General features: G+C 39.8%; 1 protein-coding gene and 1 long non-coding RNA gene across 2 annotated transcripts in view; one reads left to right on the forward strand and one right to left on the reverse strand.

The window, feature by feature from the left end:
• Positions 1-7,545, reverse strand: part of LOC127059373 (uncharacterized) — a 453,343-nt gene extending 445,798 nt beyond the window's left edge. The window contains exon 1 of the long non-coding RNA XR_007777078.1: positions 6,217-7,545. This is a non-coding gene — a long non-coding RNA (uncharacterized LOC127059373). The remainder of the gene's footprint in view (positions 1-6,216) is intronic.
• EML4 (EMAP like 4) overlaps positions 1-19,532 on the forward strand; it is a 147,194-nt gene that overhangs the window by 6,729 nt on the left and 120,933 nt on the right. The gene's annotated exons all lie outside the window — the stretch shown is intronic.

The following is a 19,532-nucleotide window of genomic DNA, read 5'->3' on the forward strand; positions in this document are numbered from 1 at the left end:
CTTTGCTTGGTGGTGTTCACTGCCTTCCTGCCCTTCGAGTGATGGGGAATGCATGCTCCTGTAGCTTCTTAAGCAAGATATTTTTGAGTGCAAATCTGTCTTATTGTAGAAGTAGGCTTACTTTTTGTATTTAATGCCTCTTCTTTCTGGAGCTGCTTGTACTTGTGAGTAACTCTTTGCATGATAGAAATGCAGTGTGAGGGGCAAGAGCAGGAACAACAGCTGTGCACTATAAGTGGATGTGATGTATTTTGTACAATTACTTGGAATTTTCTATGAATTAAATTGAAGACAAATAAATACTCACTGTTGTCTGCCATCTGGTTCTCCTGTTTTTCTGAAGCTCCACTCATAGCTGTAAATGCAGAGTTCCAGCCTGGAGTTGGTTCCCATTTCTCTGGCCAGTTTTGAGCTTAAAAAGTATGGTAAGTTTTGAGCTTAAACCAGAATGGTTTATGTTTGATTGTATTTTGGATTTGTGTAAACAGTCTTAAGGCATCAAGCTAAATTGGCCGGCTTTCATAATCCTCTGGGAAAACTGGGAGTTTGAAACCCATTGGATAAATGAAAAAAAAATGGTTCTAAGCCCTAGATTTGGCTCCCTAAAGGGATGCTGTAAATTAGTTAGATCTAGAAATGTGGTTTAGTTAAAGTAAATGAAAAAGTGTTTTCATGAGAACCTTATAATTTTAATTCTCAACTCAGAATAATTTCTTTATTCAGAGTTGAGACACAAAAGTGAGAAAATGGCTGTTGACAAGAAATTTATATTTGCTGTCCAAACAAAGAGGTAATGATTTCACCACTCTTTTATGGTTTTTAATGAAATCATGACGTATGGGTACTAGAAATTGTTTTAAAATGCTTAAATTGGTCATTGGCTGAGGTAAGCAAGCCTGCACATTCATAACTAATTAAACAATGCCAAATATACATAAGATGAATGGTAGGGCTGTTAGTTTCCTTACAGTTTACTATGTGTTCATTTTCTTCTCTATTGAGAACAGAAGAAAAATGTTGCTTTTGCATCAAGGTTCTGAAGAGCTTTGTAGAAAATAACAGCAGTAGGATAGGCTTGAGTTTGTTTCCATCCCCCTTTTTCTTGGTCACAAGCAGACCATGCCATTTCTTGCTCTGTGTGCATGATATGAATATTTCCTTCATTAGAACTCAAGATTTGCATTGCAACTGGTTTAGGAGTTGATTGGATGCAATTTGACTAAATGGAGTTTCAGAAGAGCATTTCTAAAAATATACTTTTCAGTATTTCCAAAGAGAGGTGTGGAAAGGAGGGACCTCCAGAGGTAAGGACCATAAATTAAACTCTTTCAGCTGCAAGATTCAGAGACATGGCAATACTCATGTCTGTGTAGTATCACTTAGCTTCTTTAAACAAGAGCTCTAACAAGGAGGTAATTACAACTTTGTTTAACTATGAAATTCTGCATTGAACTGCTATCCCCTCCTTTCCCAGAGTGTGTTGTGCAAATGCCATCAGAGAGACCTGGCAGGCAATCAGTGGTTTGTGTGGCTCTGGTGCTTGCTTTTTGAATTCTAAACATGTCCATGAAAACCATGAGGCAAGAAGGACAATAACAGGCAGTACAAACTCTGGTTTTGTTTTTTTTTTTCATGATTTGAAATTTTTTTTTAATATTCTTTCACAGGTTAAGCATGAAGCAGGACTGAATGCATCTGCATGTCTATTTTCTAAGCATTTAATGGTGGCATTTTTCCATGAAAATTATATGACATATTAAAGAAAGATGGCATGTTGGCAGCGCTGTTCTCCAAATCTGGATTTTTTTTTTTCTGTATTTTTCTATAATCTGTGACTGTAGCATTTTCTGAGAGATGCTTGGAGGGATGAAGTGTTGGTTATAAACAAAGAGTTGGGTGATTTGAAATATTTTCAAAGGAGCTATAAAAATAGAAACTGCCACTCTTCATCTCAAGCATAGAGAAAAGTGGGTCTTAGCTATAGTTGTAGAAAACAGTTCAGATTCTTGTAAAACAGTTTTTTTTCCCCCTGAACACTTTATTTGGGCTTATTAATGGTTCATTAGAAATGGTATTCCAGCATGGTACTATTCCTGTGCTGTTTGCTAGAATAACTAATTGGAATTGTTGGTAGAAACTCTAAATAGGAAGAAACAAGTGCTGGTCCCCAAGTGCTGTAGAGCTTTTGGTGGTGTATTTCCAAAGTCTATCCAACATATTAGGCAGTAATGGTGTTACAAACTGATATACATTTTTAGGAATCAGTTGGAAAATTGTTGCAGTGTGGAGATAATTTCTGTTTGTGGTTAGCATCACGCCTCAGACTTTTGCCTGCTAGCTGATTTAGGTGCAAAGAAAACAGATTGAAGCTGGCAATCTTCAAATTTGTAAACTCTGAAGTTTAGAACCACCCCAGCCAAGAACTGAAAAACAATCCCACTTTATTCATGATGTGGACAAATATGGACTCAAAGTTATTGTTTAATCACAGAATGGTTTGGCTTGGAAGGGACCCTAAAGGTCATTTAGTTCCAGCCCCCCTGCTGTGGGCAGGGACACTTTTTGTTCAACCAGGTTGCTCCAAGCCTCATCTAAAGACAAATTTATTCTGAAATAGACTTCCATTTTTCATTTTCAGATGCCAAACCTTTGGATGTTAATAGCTGTTAGTTATTTAAACTCTGGAGGGATTCATGCTGTGAGCATCAGGTTGGTGGATGTTAGCAATCTTTGATCTTAGAGTACTGCAGAATGGTTTATTATGGGTTAAATATCATGGTGCATTAGGAAATATTTGTTTGGAGGAATCTTATATTTCTTTTTCATTGGGGTATTTTGTCAGTGAGCTGGTGTGGTATGGTGTGGGACTCTAATCTGGCATCCTATTTACTGAACTGGAGATAGGAGACCAGTTTTTCTTTATATCAAGTCATATGAGTTTTGAACAGCTATTTTGTCATTTTGATCATTCATTTAGTGTGTTTGTCTGCCAGACTTGTGGCTCTGCTACAGGAATGTTTGAATGTGTGTGTAGTATTCTGCTTGTAGAGAAATGTGAGGTTGGGAGGGCATTTTTTTTGACTTTTAGTAGTCAAATGTTGAAGTCATCCTCCACCTCAGAACCAAAGACTGTGAGCTGTTTCATACTGGATTAAGGTATTTGAAGCATTGTTAGAGTGGAGATTTTATCTCGTTTCCCTCTCTGCATATCAGTTCAGTTATTGCCTAGCTAAGTAATACAGGTTTTTGTGTAGAAATTCTTGCTAACATGCTTTTAATTATCTGCATTAACCTTATTATTATTTGCAATGGAAATTTCAATTTCCTGCTCCTATAGCTACAGCAGCTTTACTAGCAAAAGGGCTCTAACTTGGCTGCTGTTTTTTTGTGAATGAATGGCAATGTTACTGTTTGTTTTCTATAGATCACAAAGGGATGTTTTTTCCCAAAGCTGTAGATAAAATGACAGGGAGTTTCAGGAAAAAAAGTGAAAGAGAATTGACAAGGAAGTGTTTGCAGCCTAAATTGTATTTGTCAATTCATGCAGATTTGTGTTTGATAAGATCACTTATGTCTGCCTTTCAGCCTTTAATTGAAGTTAATTTAAACAGATAAAATTTTAATAGTCCTTATTTTAGTTTCCAGAACTAATTGGGGAATTTCCAGACTCTGGTGTCTGCATAGGTATATACATAGTAACACACACCCACTGACATCCCAGTACCCTCTCCCCCAGTTTCATTTAAAGGATTCAAAGTCTGGCCACCCTTCTAGTGAAGGAACTTTTCCCAATATCAAATCCAAACCTGTCCTGCAATTTTGTGTGTTGTATCCCTTGTTTCCTGGGAGTCTGACCCTCACCTTATATATAACTTATCTCTTATGTAATGTAGCCCTATTAGGACTTACTTTTTGTATGTGTGACTAATGCACATTTGGTTTCCTGTCAGTATTATTGGATCTTGATTATCTTAAGCATTGCAGTGTGTATTTTGGTTTTGAAAAACTTTAGGCTAACTTTGAAGTAGCTTTTTTTTTTTTTTTTTGCTCATTCCTATGTTGCTTTTTACTGAGTCTTTTGCATGCAGCATGAAACTCAAAATACCTTCAAAGTTAAACTAATTAGCAGGGAAATCTTTACTAGAAAAAAGGGACTTGCCTCGGATGAACAAGAAGCTGCATTTTGGCAAACAGCTCTTCTGTACTATCATGCAATCTTTGGGTATGTATTTTTAGAAGAAGAATGGGTAGGGTTGATGTCATCTAAGAGTTGCCTGTTGGCTCTGAACCCCAGTTTTCTTCATCAGCTTAACTCCTCTGGGATGTTACCAACCCTTGTGCTGCAGTACTGCCTTAACAGCCTTGGGTACTGGCTCCTGCCTTTGATCTGCATCTTTCTTTGTTGAGAAATGGGGGTGCAGAAACAGCCATTTCATAGTGATTAGTGATTTTCATCTGCCTCATCAGCTTTAATGTGTGTGCTAACACCCCCCTTCTCTGTCATGAACAGGTCATGTTGTGTCCTGCATTCTCCTAGAAGGAGCTGCCCATGGGCATTGTCACACTGGGGAGCAGAGCCAGATCCCCACTGGGATTTGGGGCAAGACCCTTGAGATGGAAACCATCTCTGCTTCTCTTTGCTGGTTCCCCTATAGATGTGGTCCTGAGTGATGTGTAGGGAAGCTGGTGGTGTGACAGCACAGATTTCATGTGGTTCTACAAAACAGGGGTAATGCTAATAATTGCATATCATGTGTAGTTTTCACTTTCTGTGAACAAGCAGTTTTGGAGCAGGGAAGGGAAAGGCAAATGCCTGCCCCTGGAAGGAAGGCCTCTAATTGGAGACTGCAGGAGAACTGGTGAACCCCCCAGTGAACTCCCTGGGGGGTTTCGTGGGGATGCTGACAAGCTCAGCTACTGGAGGGATGCTCTGCAGAGTAACTTGTGTTTCTTCCTGTTGTGTTAGACTGCTGTGACATGCCCTCCTCACTACGACTACCTAGATTGTCCAACACTAACTTTGTAGAACCACCCATCCCCTCTTCAGTACCTCTGTGGATGCCTTGTTTTGATTGTTTGGGTTTTTTTTAAACTTTTATTCCATGTGGAATATTATTTTGTGTTTTTCACTGAAAAGCCATTTAACACTGAAATGCCATTTAACTTCAAGTTTTTGATGGAAAACTCCTGAGGTTGTGTATGACGTGTTCACCATGCTTGCCATGGGCTACTTCTATGTCATGTCACCCTTTTTCTAACCTGTGCTCTCAGATGCTGACCTTTAGTGATTTCAGTGTTATATTTGTATTCTCGAAATGGAAAACTCAATCACCTTGATGCTCTGATAACTTGATGTCTTTCTGGGCCACTTCCAGGGATCCTGGAGCAGGAGGGTGCTGCTGCTTGTTGCACTCTACTGGCTGTTCAGTCCAATAAGATTCTGCTCCTTGGTTCTCTTCCAACAAGAACCATCCCTCTTATTTAGTAAGATAATGGCTGCCATATGGTTTTCTTCAATACCCTCTTCGCCTAATTTTTCATGTGTGCTTATGTACTAAAAGCTTTGGGGAGCCATCTTCCATGCTAGTAGAACACTGAAAATAGGTAACTTTCTGCATTTAGAAACTTGTTGGAGCTACACTTTTTCAACATATCAAAGATAATTGTAGAGGGTGATCTTGTCCCCCAATGAGTTACAGCTGGACTAATTAGGTGATTGGGTGCTCTTGTCCCCCAATTAGTTACAGCTGGACTAATTAGGTGATTGGGTGATCTTGTCCCCCAATGAGTTACAGCTGGACTAATTAGGTGATTGGGTGATCTTGTCCCCCAATGAGTTACAGCTGGACTAATTAGGTGATTGGGTGATCTTGTCCCCCAATGAGTTACAGCTGGACTAATTAGGTGATTGGGTGATCTTGTCCCCCAATGAGTTACAGCTGGACTAATTAGGTGATTGGGTGATCTTGTCCCCCAATGAGTTACAGCTGGACCAGTTGCTGAAGACTGGAGGCAGGCCTGATCTTGACAGGCCACACCTGTAATCAATTAGTAATCAACTAGTGCTATATAAGAGTAAGGAAAGAGGAGGGAGAGGAGTCAGAGTACTGCGAGGACCTGGAGAAGTCAGTGTGTCGAGGAGCTGCCTGTGAGGAACATCAAGAAGGTATGAAGCTCTGATAATATGAAATCCTTGTGCTATGATGGTGGTAGAACCTGTGCTAGCTGAGACAACAAATGGTGACCCCGATGTGATTTGGGACTAAACTATGTGACATGATTGCAATGGGACTGTAAAAAGAGAGTGAAAAGAAATTTTTGAAGGGTACCCTATAAAAAGTGAGTGAAGGCAGCAGGGACGCTGTGGGAGTCTGGACCTAATTCAGATGTCTGATTTGAGGTGAGCAATTGCGAAAATAATGGGGAATAATTTGTCAGACGAGGAAAATACTGTTTTGTCCACGTGGAAAACTTTACTGAAAAGAAAAAATGTTCAAACTTCTGATTGTGATCTTGGTAGTTTACTGATATGGTGCAAATCACAGGACTTTGAAGCCGATGCTGACACTGCCTTCAGTGTCCATGCGTGGAAAAGGGTTGGAAAGAGACTATGGGAAGTGATATCTAAGGGGGAATAAGAATGCTGTCGATTTGGCTACTACCTGGAGACTGTTGTATGAGGCACTGAAAGAATGGAAAGTAGAACAAGATAGAGGGGATGAATTGGAGGAGCAGGAAATAGAGCAAGAAATGGGATTTGACCAAATACCCTGTGGATTTGGGGGAAACTGGATTTGACCAAATAACCTCATGGATTCAGGAAACTGGATTTGACCAAATACCCCGTGGATTTGGGAAACAGGACTTGAACACTAAACTATTGTCAAAATATAATAATTACAACAATTAGTGTTTGCTAAACATGAGTGTAAAAGACCTTGAAGATAAGTGCTTTTGTGAATTGGGAAAAGCTGTAGAACTGAACTAATATTTAGAAATATATGTCTGTGCTGTAACATGCTGTTTTGAACATTTGTATAACTCTTAATTCTAAATGAAATATACAAATATGTAATAATGTTAATTTATTTGAATATGTACTTCTGGAAATGCTGCAACTCTGTGGTTAAAAGAAAAAGGGGGAATTGTAGAGGGTGATCTTGTCCCCCAATGAGTTACAGCTGGACCAGTTGCTGAAGACTGGAGGCAGGCCTGATCTTGACAGGCCACACCTGTAATCACTTAGAACTAGTGCTATATAAGAGTAAGGAAAGAGGAGTGAGGAGTGTCAGACTACTGCAAGGACTGGGCAAAGTCAGTGTGTAGAGGAGCTGCCTTTGAGGAACATCAAGAAGGTATGAAGCTCTCATAATACAAACACCTTGTGCTATGATGATGATAGAACCTGTGCTAGTTGAGACAACAGTTAATCATAATATATAATCATATATTAGTTTTTTAGACTCTGAGGTACATTCCTCTTATTTGTTAATCATTATTGGTTTGGTTGTTTTGATGTAACCCATTTTTCCAAGGACTTTATTGCAGCAATTACATCTGTTCAAGGTGAAACTTAGAGGGAAGTGCTGCATCAGATCACTGGAGATTCTCTGCTGCTTTTACAGCTAATTTTTATGTTTTGTGGTGCTGAAGTTAATGATTTCTTGCTGTGTGCAGTGTTTCACGTGCGTAGTCTATGTTGTATCTGCTTTATTACCAAGAGTATTTTTTTGAACCCACATGTGTCAATGTAATTCATAGGAAACTTATCTTTGGTTTTGTAATCGAACACACAGAGTTGTATTTAGGTGCTTTCTAGTGCTGCCTCTTTTACTGATCTAGCAAGTGACTCGTGGCAGTCATAGGGTAGTTATAGTTACCAAGAGGTGCTGCAGCTCTTCTGTTACATATTGTGATCTTTTTTTTTGCCATTTGCGGTTCTGCTCTCATTTTGCATTTTACTTTTCTACTCTCTTTTGAGTAAGCTGCATGTTGAGCAGTTCATCTACTTTCTACCCGCCATAAAACCCCCTCAATTTTAGTTTTCAGGCAGTAGTTTGTAGTCCTTTAGTAGGTCAGTGTTTCTGTTTGTATAAAAACATTTCTGAAGGTGTCAGCAAGAGCAAACTAGATGGAGTCAAGCTCTGGTGTTGTTCTCACTGCATTCCCTGCTGTGGAGATGGACAATGCACTGGTGCCTGTGGGGAAGAGCTGGATCCATCCCATGGCTCAAACCACGTGGTGGAGCTGTGCTGGGGGACTGCAGGGGGCTGGTGAGAGACAGCTGTGGCACCAGAGAACAGCAGAGAACAGTCCTGGGTGTGACGCTTCTGTCTTGGGAAGCAAAGAATTTTGTATTTATTTTGTTTTAGCCTGATTCTATAACATCTCTTCAGGTGAATGCTGAGTACTGGCTGTATTTGAGGGCAGTAGGGTGAGAAAGACAAAAGGTGAGCAGTTGAAGCCCAAATGATTTCTTGTGTGAAATGTTTAGGATTAGCTGTGTTCCCATCAACATGATAATGAGTGTGTTTCTGCAGAGAGTCAGTTAATTCCTGATCTGAGTTTCCAGGCTAGATGGTTTATCTCATGATAATGGCTTTCTCACATCCAGGGTGACAGCAGTTCTTGTAGTCACGTTAGAGAAACCCTTGAGTCTTGCTGAGGAGCTTTGGGATGCTGAGTGTTGTAGGCTCAGCTTTTCTGTCCCCAGGGAGCCCAGGGGCAGGGGGCTGCAGCAGTGCCACGCCTGCCTGTGACTTTGGTGGGTCACTCTTGGTGGCTGTGTGGGAGGTTACAGGCAGGATCCATTTAGCACTGTGTCTCTGGAGGATGGAGGATGTGGGGAAGTGAGTGGGCAGATAGTGGTCTGAGACCTTGGTTTGGAAACTGTAAAGATACCACTGGGTAAAGAAATGAAAGAAGGTGCCTGGGGGTGTGTGCTGCCCAGCCTGTGATCTGGTTGCCCGTGCACAGAGCCAGCTGAGAGGGTTGAGCTCCCATTGTGGAGCTCCTGGTGCCAGCATGGGGGTGGAGGTGGTTCACTGCACACCCCAGAGGTGAAAATGTTTTCTTGAAGTGTAGCTGCAGGACAGATGCTGAGGGAGGAAGAACAGCTTGGTGTGCTGGTGGAGCAGTGGAGGAGGCAGTTGGATGCTGTTGGACATGCCAGTACTCTCCAAATCCCAGCCACTTTCTTCTCCCTCTGCTGCTTTCCCTCCCCTTCTTCCTGTCCCTCTCCTGCCATTCTCAAAAAGGGTGTGTGAAAAGACAGAAAGGATTTTCCTTTTCAGAGCCTTCTGGGAAAGCCTGATATTACACATCCACCTATGTCAATGTGTCTTCTCAAAAATCAAATATAAACTAACATAGTATTGTTTTCTTAACCAAACCAACCCCAAACTTCATCCTGTTATCCCATTTATTTATTATTGTTCATCTTGCTGTCCTTATAAAGGCAGTTATACATATCTTCCACATGAGAAAATGTGTTTTAATTTCATTTTACTGTTGCTGTATGCTAAATTAAAAAATAAGCCAACCTAATTCCCTTAGAACAAATATTTTATGGAAAATTTATTTTCCCTTAGAATGTAGATTTTATGGAAATATCTGAAATTAAGGAGTCAATTTTAATCTAATACTTCATTTATAAGACTTGATTTTGAGCTTCATATTCTAAAACTAGTGTGTTGTAGAGCAGGTAATCATAGGAAAGGCAAATAAGTATCAGATTACAAAACTTTTCTACATTAAAAATATGACCATATGTGCCTCTGAATAATTCCAGATGGAAGGCTGCTGGTTTATAATTTGCTTTATATTACATTTCTTCAGAATTCCTTGCTTCTTTTTTTTTCTTTCATTATTGTTGTAAATCCAGAGATATATTACAAGCAGAAAAAGTAAAGAGTGCAAAATAATAGTTTATGCCAGCAGACTTTTAGGTTGGACATGATGAAAAATTTCTTCACAGGAGGGGTTGTAAAGCGTTGGAATAGGCTGCCCAGGGGAGTGGTGGAGTCACCTTCCCTGGAAGTGTTCAAAAAACCATGTGGCACTGGAGGACATGGTTTAGTGGTGAACAGGGATTGATGGTCAGACTGGATGAGCTTAAAGGTCATTTCCAAACCTAAGGGTTCTACTTCACATGCTAGGTGTGTCAATCCCATTTCCAATGTTTTGGTTGCATACTTGAGCTAAGAGGGGTGTCAGGGTTGGATTGGTCATACAGACTTTTTAATACTTTATTATGTAGTCCCTAAGTGATCCCATTTTAGAGTACAATTCTTTTGTAATGTGTATTTTAAGAAGCATATTCAGATGCTTATTGACAGAGTTTCCAAAGTGAATGTGAAACCTTTCAAATAAAAAGGGAGAAACTTGAGAAAGTTACAGATCTCTGAAAACATGCAAAAAATATTATAATAAAAATGGTTTTGCAACCTTGGCTGTTTGCTGACAGTAGTACAGCATGGAATTCCTTTTGAAACAAACATACTGATGAAGCTTATCAGCTTATTCTGTTTCATGAGACCTCTTTTAACAGCCTTGTGTTACAAAAAGAACCTTAGAAATAGGCACAAGCTTGATTCATTTTGTCAAAGGCAGTGGTTTTTTATCTCAGTAATTGCAGCTGCACTTTCATGGTCAGGTGAGAAAAATGTAATTTCAGGTTTTAGTTAATGGAGCTGTAATTGTTGCTATGTGGGAGGTCACCTGGGGCTCCCTTTGGGAGTGGGTTGTAGTAATCCTCTTACCCTCCTGCCCTGGGCAACCTGATCATTCTTGATCCCCATGTGGAATATCTGAATTGCAATTCTGGTCCTTATTAGTCCTTGCTTGCTTACTTTTTGTGATAGAGCACTATCAAGTTCATTCAGGATGATCATTTCAATTCTTAATATTTGTGCTTATCTATAGCATTTTCCTTACATCTTTTTATTTACTAATTTCTCACACAGTTGTAACAGTATTTCATAAGTCTCCATTGCAGGAAATAATAATGATACCCATGTCAATAGATTCTTTGTGTTTAATTTCACTCAAAACATCACATGGGGTCCATGTGCAAGATATTAATAACACAGATGATGAGCTTGGCATAAAAAGTGCCTGTTCCAAGTTGCTTTTTCATCTATATCCTCCTTGTTTTTATTTATTTCCCCACAATCAAATTTCTGGGCTTTAAGAAATACTATGTGCTGTATTTACTTAATGGCAGAGGAAAGTATGGGGTTTAGTTTTGGCCATAGCAATCACAAAGAATATCTGGAATATCTGAATAATCAGAACAATCAGAATATCTGGAAAACTTATTTCCATGTCTGGAAACTTTATCCTTCTTTTATTACTTCTTGGGGCTAAGTATTGATTAAATTACTGATTATTCAGGAGTCATGTGAAATACAAAATACTTCAGAGCCTTGTGGTTTTAAGCCTTTAGAAGCTTGCCCCAATGCCTTTGGCTGGGCTATATAATTAAAGAGGTGTTCTTCATGTGCTTTGCTGAGGTTTTAACTGCTTGTGCCTGCAAAATGGGGATTTTCTTTTTGTCATGCAGGCAAAGTGAGTTCTGTGATATGTGCTTTTTACAATAAGTGCAAATGTGTTGTTTTAAAAAAAAAATCAGATCAGTTTCAATGATGTTACAAGTATGTGCAGCTTAAGAGAAATCATCTCGATTACTCGAAAATCTACATCTCTGTTGCAAAGTGCAATTTGAGTAAAATAGTTTCAGAACCTCCTGTACAGTTCTATTTCTGAAATACTGCTAGGAAAGAGGCCAGAATTAGAAGGGGAGCAAAATTTAGCAGTATGGAGGACTGGGATTGCTAATGGTAAGCTTTTTCTCATGCTTCTGACTGTACCATTTTTATGGTCTTTTAGAGAGGGATATTGTGATATTTCTTCTAGGCTGAATTATTTTTGTGGTTTAGGCTTCTTTTGCTTCAAATTCTATACTTGTAAAGGATTTTATCACTTTTCTGTGAAACCTTTGCCCTGGTCCTTTAGCATTTTAGGTGAAAACTGTCCTTTGCAGCTAGAAATTCCCATTAACTGGCTAATTTCTCACACAAAGTTTAAATGTATTCACAAGCCCTTGTGTATAAAGAGGAGGTTGTTTCCTTGCAGTTGCTTTGAGAAAACAGGGGAGTGAAGGAGCTTGTGCAATATCATATCAGGCTTGTTTGCTCAGTTGATGTTATAATAACCCCCTCAGAATTGCTACTTTGTAAATGACACCCTACCTACTGTTAATTATTTTTAATTCTTAAATTAATTCTGTTTGGTGAGCGTTTAACCTGGAAGACTTGCCTTGATATGTAGGGTCCATTAGCTTGCATGGTGTGGTGTTCTTTGCATGTGGTTTTTTTTTATTTTTTAAAGGGCTGATGTAGCAGCAATAAGGAGCCATCTGGCATTTCTTAAAATTTGTGGTGATTCCTCTGCATTAGGGTTTCAGGAAGACACTGTCACCATACCCTCCAGCAGCTCCCTCTTCTCTGGGGACTCCTTTTCCTGGTATTTCCTATGGTGCTTAGGAGATTCAGCCTTTTGGAATTTGATTTGTTTTACCAGGGGACCAGTGAAAAACCATTGCAAGGTGGCAAAACCTGCCCACCCATGCCTTTGTAAGGGATGGAAGGCTGGGCTGGGGTGTGTGTGTGTGATATATTGGAATTAATTATGACAGAAACTGTATTTTGGAGTAGAAATGTGTAGCTCACTCAGTTACATCAGCACCAATATTCTGTGTGTAGCACGAGGAAGATGGTGTGGGGTGGGCGGATAATCAGCTTAAAAGGTGGCTGAATTGGTTATTCAGTCTTCCAGCAGGAGTTGCCTTTGAGAAAAAATCAGGAATGAAGAGCAGAGGCCCACCTGGGAGTGATTTGCTGCAGGTATGAAGATGTAAGATTTGAAAAAGGAGAGGGATGCTGTAAATGGGAGGTGTGCCTGCCTCCCCCAGCATGTCCTTTCACACAACCTAGTGATGTTTTCTCAGGTGAAAGGTGGGCTGGCACAACACAGGAGACAGCTTTATACCTTCAAATGACCATTGAAATATTTAATTAGAAGCAGGTGTGTAGAGGAGAGAATGCCTTAGGAGCACAGGTGATTGCAATAACCAAAATGTTTTACAAGACAAAGTGATGCATTGCATAAAAATCTAGAGGATTGATGAGTGTTAAATCTCAGTGACACAGTTGGTTTCTTCATAAAGTTAGTTCCTCAGCATTACTCAAAAAAACATGCTATGGCTTTTGGCATGGATATCTTTATAAATTGCTACTTTTTGGTCTGAAAGTCACCTTTTGATCACTTTCCTCTTTCAGTATGGGTATATTAGAAGTTTTTAGTGTGAGTGAAGAAGAAAATGGCAGGTGTATGTTCTTGGTTCTGCAAAACATTGATGCTGCCTAGTAAAACCACTAACTAAGGGTTGTAACTGTTTAAAATTCCCTGTTCAGGTCTTCTCTGATTAAAATGCTTAAATAGAAATGTTTCAGGTTTATGTTTTTCTGTCTGGATAGATAATGGCTTCTCCAGATCTTTTTGGTGGTTTAATCTGCTTACTTTAATTGTCTAAAAAAGCAAATCTGAAGTGACATGGAGATGGCTGTGGGTTGAGAAATTTCAACTGTACAATTGTTTTCTTGTTATTTTAGTAGACATGTCTAAACTTCTTATTTATATAACCTTCCTAATTAATTTAATGAACTCTAGTTCTGATATTAGATGCAACTGCATACTTTGTTCAAATGTCTGAGTGGTTATTCAGTTTTTCTCTATTTTATAAATGAATTACCCAGATATATCTATTTAACTCCTATATTTCTGATGCTACACTATCTTGAGACATGGAGTCTCATTTGCTTGGGCTGCATTTTTGTAAGTGACACTTGACAAGCCAGCAGACAGGAATTTAGAAACTGATAAGTGTTGGCATCTTTAGTTACTGATCACATTCTGCCACACATGCCCTCACAATGGCTTTTTGGGTTTTTGTTTCCTCCCCTTGCATCTGTTCCTGCAGGGCTTATTCTTTGCTCCTTGGCTGATTTGCAGACACATGTTACTGGAGTTATTTTTGTGTTGTATTTCTTTGCAATCAGGGAGCTAACAAAAACTGCTGCAGTGAATGTGTATTTGCACGTAGCTTAAGCTATTCATGTAGGTTGCATTGCTTTGCAACAATAATGCATGCTCAGAATGTTCATTTGCAGCATTTAGCATATTTGCCATGTTTTTGGTACATTTAAACATGTGTGCATGTACTCTTTTCATCAGAAATCTCCAGAAGACCTAATGTTTGAGCCAGCAGAACAGGGAATCTTCTACTGAAATAATTCCCCCCTTCTTTACCACTCTCTTTAGGATTTTTTTCCTTTTCCTTCTTTTCACATATGTGAATGTATAAATTGCACTCAGTTCAATAACTGCTTGTACAGCTCATGCAGAAACTCTTACAATACAGGCTGTTTGCCAAATGTCAGAGATGCATTCTTAGTAATAGTGGAGTGTCTGCAGGATGTCTCAACCTCTGTTTTTTATTATACATTAGTGCATTAATTCTCCCGTATCTTAACTTCTGAAGTTATTTTCACCCAAGTCCATTCACCTCAGTCTTCATGATTTGCTTGTGGGCTTGTTTGAAAATGCCTGCAACTTTAACCAACATGGAGTGAGTGAATTTTTTTTTTTTTTTGGAGGTATAGGGCTGGATGGGCCTGTTTTATTTTGTCTCCCTTCATTCTTCCCCACAGGCCATCAGTGAAAATTAAATTCTTCAAGATATTAGTTTTCCAAATGAAAATAGACTTTTCAGTGAGTAGATGAGAAATGTTTTTGTGACTACAGGAAGCAGGAGGATCAGTGTGTGTGTAAGAAACAGCTTATTGCTGGCTTTTGTCTTCTTGTTGGGCAGCTCTCTTTGCATCAGTGTAGGTTCCTCTTGGTCCACCTAAATTATGGCAGGTTCCAGCCTTTACAGTAAATTTCAGTTAGACTTGTAAAGCTAACTTGAACTTTAGACACACAGTATCTTTATTATATTTATTAGCAAAAAAGTATTTTTTTCTTCTGTGTGCTATATGTGTAGAGTAGACTGGTTTCACATTCTTCAGAGAGGGGGCAAATTCTGTAACCTTCTGGCTTAAATGATCAGATATTAAAACAAGTAATCCCTTGCCATGTTCTTGACAGACTCTCTGTTGGGAGGACTGTCCATCAGCATAAATCAAAGTTATCACATCAGAGTCTGCTGAAGTTTTTTCAACATGCACAACCAAAGCACAGCAGGCCAGATCCCCTCTCCTTGATGGAGTTCTGTTGATCAACATCAGCTGAATTTCTGACCCATCATGTGCAGTGGTCTCAATTCCCAAACACAGCTCTCCTGGCTCTGCCAGACGCCAGTGCCACATTTATATTGGAGGAGGGTTTGTTGTATCAGCTGTGTTACAGAAAATCTGTTTTCCCCAGGCTGTTTGTTACAGACAACATGTTCATTGTGACTTTGGCTGGCTATCAGATGCTTCTATTTAAACAAACAAATTTCTTCTAGTTTTCCTCAAGATGTGCTGCAGTGAAGTACCTCTGAGACAAAATGAGTGATGCATATGTATGCAATAAGTGACATCAGGATTTGTTCAAACACATCAATAAAGCAGTCATTGAATTGTGACATCAGGATAGGTCCTAGTGGCAGTAAAACAGCAACCTAAAAATTTCCAGGTGTTTTCTCCCAGGTGTTTTTTCCACTTCACACCCGATGGGTGCCCACAGCATATGTACTCCCTGTGTTGTTGCTCACAGGTGAGCCACAGAAAGGTATGATTTGCCATATTTAAGGAAGAAGTCTTTATGTACAGATATGTCAAAGCAGTTGTGTGTTTGCATTTCTGGATTTTTTCCCTTTTTTTTCCCCTTTTCCCATGAGTTTTGACGCTGCATTTTGGAGCATCTGCTGACAAGAGCATGTCTAAATAGCATAGAGTAGTATCTTCTATTCTTGTGTTTTGGCTGGCAGTGTGTTTTGGCTTGCTGGTGTATTACATTTGTAATCCTAGACCATGCATGCTGTCCTAGAATAGATCATAGAATCACTGAAAAATGTAGGTTGGAACCGCTGGAGGTCATCTGGTCCAACACCCTCCAGCTCCAGCAGTGATAGCTTCAAAAACAGATAGTGTTACTCAGGGTCTTGCTCCACTTGAGTTTTGAATATCTAGAAGAAAAAGTTACACCTGTGGGTACAAAGACAAAAAAATAGGTTGACGGTGTTTAAAAGCTGGCTGAGTTGGAGTTTTCCTTGTTGCCCCTTCCTTTTGCACATCTGAAGAGAGTTTGATTCATTTTTTTTCTGTAGTTGGCACTCCTCAAGGTAGTGAAGAATTGAGTTGGCTCCTGCTTTGACTTTTCTCACAGCCTCTGGTCATGCATGATGTGCTGCAGCCTCCTTACCATTGACTCTCTCCAGCTGGCCCATCCCCTCTGTACTGGAAGATACCAAACTGGACATGTGTCCAGCTGCCACCCAGATGGGAAAAATAATTTCTGCCAAAGTGTTGCTTGCAATTGTGCTCAGACAGCCCAGTGTGTGGGCAGCCTTGGCTGCTGCAAGGATCCCTTGGTGACCCCTCCCAGTTCCTTCACCTGGGTCTTCAGCTTCTTTGTGCTGGTCATACCAGGCTGAATGGCTGTGTGGGATTTTCCTGCCCTGCTGCAAGAGTGTGTTTGTCTTTGCTGAATGTTGTGAGACTTCTGTCAAACCAGTTTTCTAGTTTGTCCTGATGCTGGGGAGCAGCAGCCCTACACCCCACCACTTCAGTCCTCCCCATGGTTGATGTCATGGATTCACAGAGTTGTTCAGGTTGGAAAAGACCTCAGAGATCAAGTCCAGTCATTGATCCAGCACTGCCAGGTCCACCACCAGACCATGTCCCTTAGTGCCACATCTGTGTGGCATTTGAGCTTCTCCAGGGGTGATTACTCAACCCAGAAGTAATTTATATAATGTGTTCTGAGTTTTTCCCTTAAACTGCATTAGGAGTGGGGTATTGATTGCTCTTAAAGAAGATGGGGGTGTTTCCATCCCATTGGGCAGATGAAGCAGTGTTGGCCTGGCTACTGACCCATGAGGGGGCACCTTTGGCATCAGCCTCCAGCAGGACCATTAGACCAGAACCCTTGCATTTGAAGCCCAATGACCCAGCCAGTTTTTCATCCCATGCCTAAAAATAATCACATGTGTTCTTCTCTAACCCAGTCCTTACATTTGAGCTGTGCAGATTTAATAAACAGGTTTCTTATTAATTGTTGAATAAACAAGGAAAACTTTTAATACTGTAGACTTCTAAAGTGCATCATTGCATTTAAGAAGGAATTGGGAATTGTTTGTGGAAAGACAACAGTCCAGTAGAGAGATCTTGTTTGGTTTTTTAACCAGTGTAGATTTGTGAAAGTGTCACATTCAAAGTGATTTGAGCTGGAAAGAAACTAAAGGGAGAATTGCAATTAGTTTGATTTAAATTTTTGGCCCTAATTTATGTTGTTTAAGCTTTATTGCACTGGCTGTGTATAGAGGCTGTTTATAGGAAGAGCAGCTGAGTTAGAGAGGATTTATGGAGAATGTATGGCAGTAAAACTGCAAAGTATCACGAGGGTTCAGCATATTAGAACTATTTTAAGATCATTTATGCTTTAAAGTCACTGAAATTTAAAAACTGTTAAATGTACAGCTTTTTTCTTTTTTTTTTATTGTCTTTACACTTTGTGAGACTCTTTTCTGGATGTGATGGCAAAGAATTGTTTATTTAGAATTCATTCTGTAAACTGTTCTTCTTCTGAAAAGGACCTTGTGTTTGGCTTGGATAAGCCCAAGGTCTATAAGCACAACCATCCTGAAACACTTGGGCTCATCTGAGCCTTGAGATGCAACTCTGGGCAGGGTTTGGTGGAGACAGGGGCAGGGGTCCTGTTTTATAGGGCAGTGAGACAACTTGAGTGTTTGGAAGTCACAGCTGAACACCACGGAGTGATGAACTCTCCTGGGAGAAAATGGGAATGGGAACAAGGGATGCCTGTGACCTTGGTGGAGAATTTTCCCACTGTGTCCATTGTGAGGAATGGGATTGCAAATAGGGGAGATTGCTGTGTGGGCAGAGTTAGGGCTTCCAGTTAAGGCAGGAATAATTCAGTCAAACACTCCTGTCATAAAGGGGGTGTGATAGTCCTGTGTTGTGGTGATTCCAAAGATTTTTATACCTCTTTTGCTGCTCTTCCTCCCCAAAACCTCCCTCTCCATCCCCTTCCCCTTGTCAAGCTCACCCAGCATCCGCCACAATCTGCTGCATTGACAGACCTATTCAAACAGGTGTATTGTATTTAAAATATATGTCCATAGCTTTGCATTAGTGCATTAATTTTGCTCATCTCACTCCATTATTACTTATATGTTCTTTCAGTTTCTTGTCGGTTTTGGACTTGAGAAGGTTTGCACAACCAAAGGTGTGTTTGCTTGCCTTTTAATTAAACCAAGCAGCCTTGATTGTCAAAAAATACACAAGTATGTTGACTTTGCTAGTGGACAGGTATTTGGTCGATGACTTACTTTCCTTTCCATAGATTTTGTAGAATTTATCTTCTGAGAGGCACCTTAATGAATGAACATACATTTTCAGTATGCCATAAGTGACTTGTATCAGCACATGCAGTGGTCAGAACATCAACTGCAAAAGAATGTGGTGGTGGCAGAGATCAGAGGTAGCGTGTTGGAAATGAGCAAAAAATTGTTCTTGAAAATTTGCATGTGCTTGTTTTTGTCCCAAGTGTTGATACAATGTTTTTGAAGGTTATATAAAAAATAGCCTTCTAAAAAATTGTGTAAGCAAAATAAAACCTAAGAATTATTGGAACGAATGTGGAAAAAATTTCTACAGCTGTACATGGTACTAGAGACATTGACTTGTTAAATGTAAAGGAATAAATACAAATGGAGGTGCATTGCCCTTTCGTCCTTAAACACTTGAGTTTGCTGGAAGCACAGAAAATAATGATCAGTTGCTCAAGGCACTGGATGTGTAGATTGATGCCAGCAGGAGTGCTTACAATAAAGAGAATACCTTCAGTTTTGAGTAGAATTCATCCCTATGTTCACCATACCTTGAGGAATAGTCACTCTTCTGAAAATAATCTGCTGTCAAATACCAGGAAAAGCTTGCAATCTAGTTTAACCTAAAGGAAGATGTTTATCATCTTTTAATTTTTTTCATTGTTGACCGTGGCGAGTGGGTGGGGCTTTTTTCGGGTGTTTGCTTTGCTTTGTTTTGTTTTCTTTATTCTTTGTTTTGTTTATTTTTGGCTTTTGGTGCTTTTTGGGAGGGCTTTCTTTTCCACTCTGTCTGAATGAAACATGTTGCCTGAAACTCAGCTTGCAGTAGTTGAATATAGAATTGAGCAGCAAGCTGAACCTGCTGGAAGGGGCTGCAAGTTCACCTTAAACTGCTGCTTCAGTGAGAGAGGAC

This window comes from Serinus canaria, chromosome 3, assembly GCF_022539315.1.
Source record: "Serinus canaria isolate serCan28SL12 chromosome 3, serCan2020, whole genome shotgun sequence".
In the NCBI taxonomy this organism is placed as follows: domain Eukaryota; kingdom Metazoa; phylum Chordata; class Aves; order Passeriformes; family Fringillidae; genus Serinus; species Serinus canaria.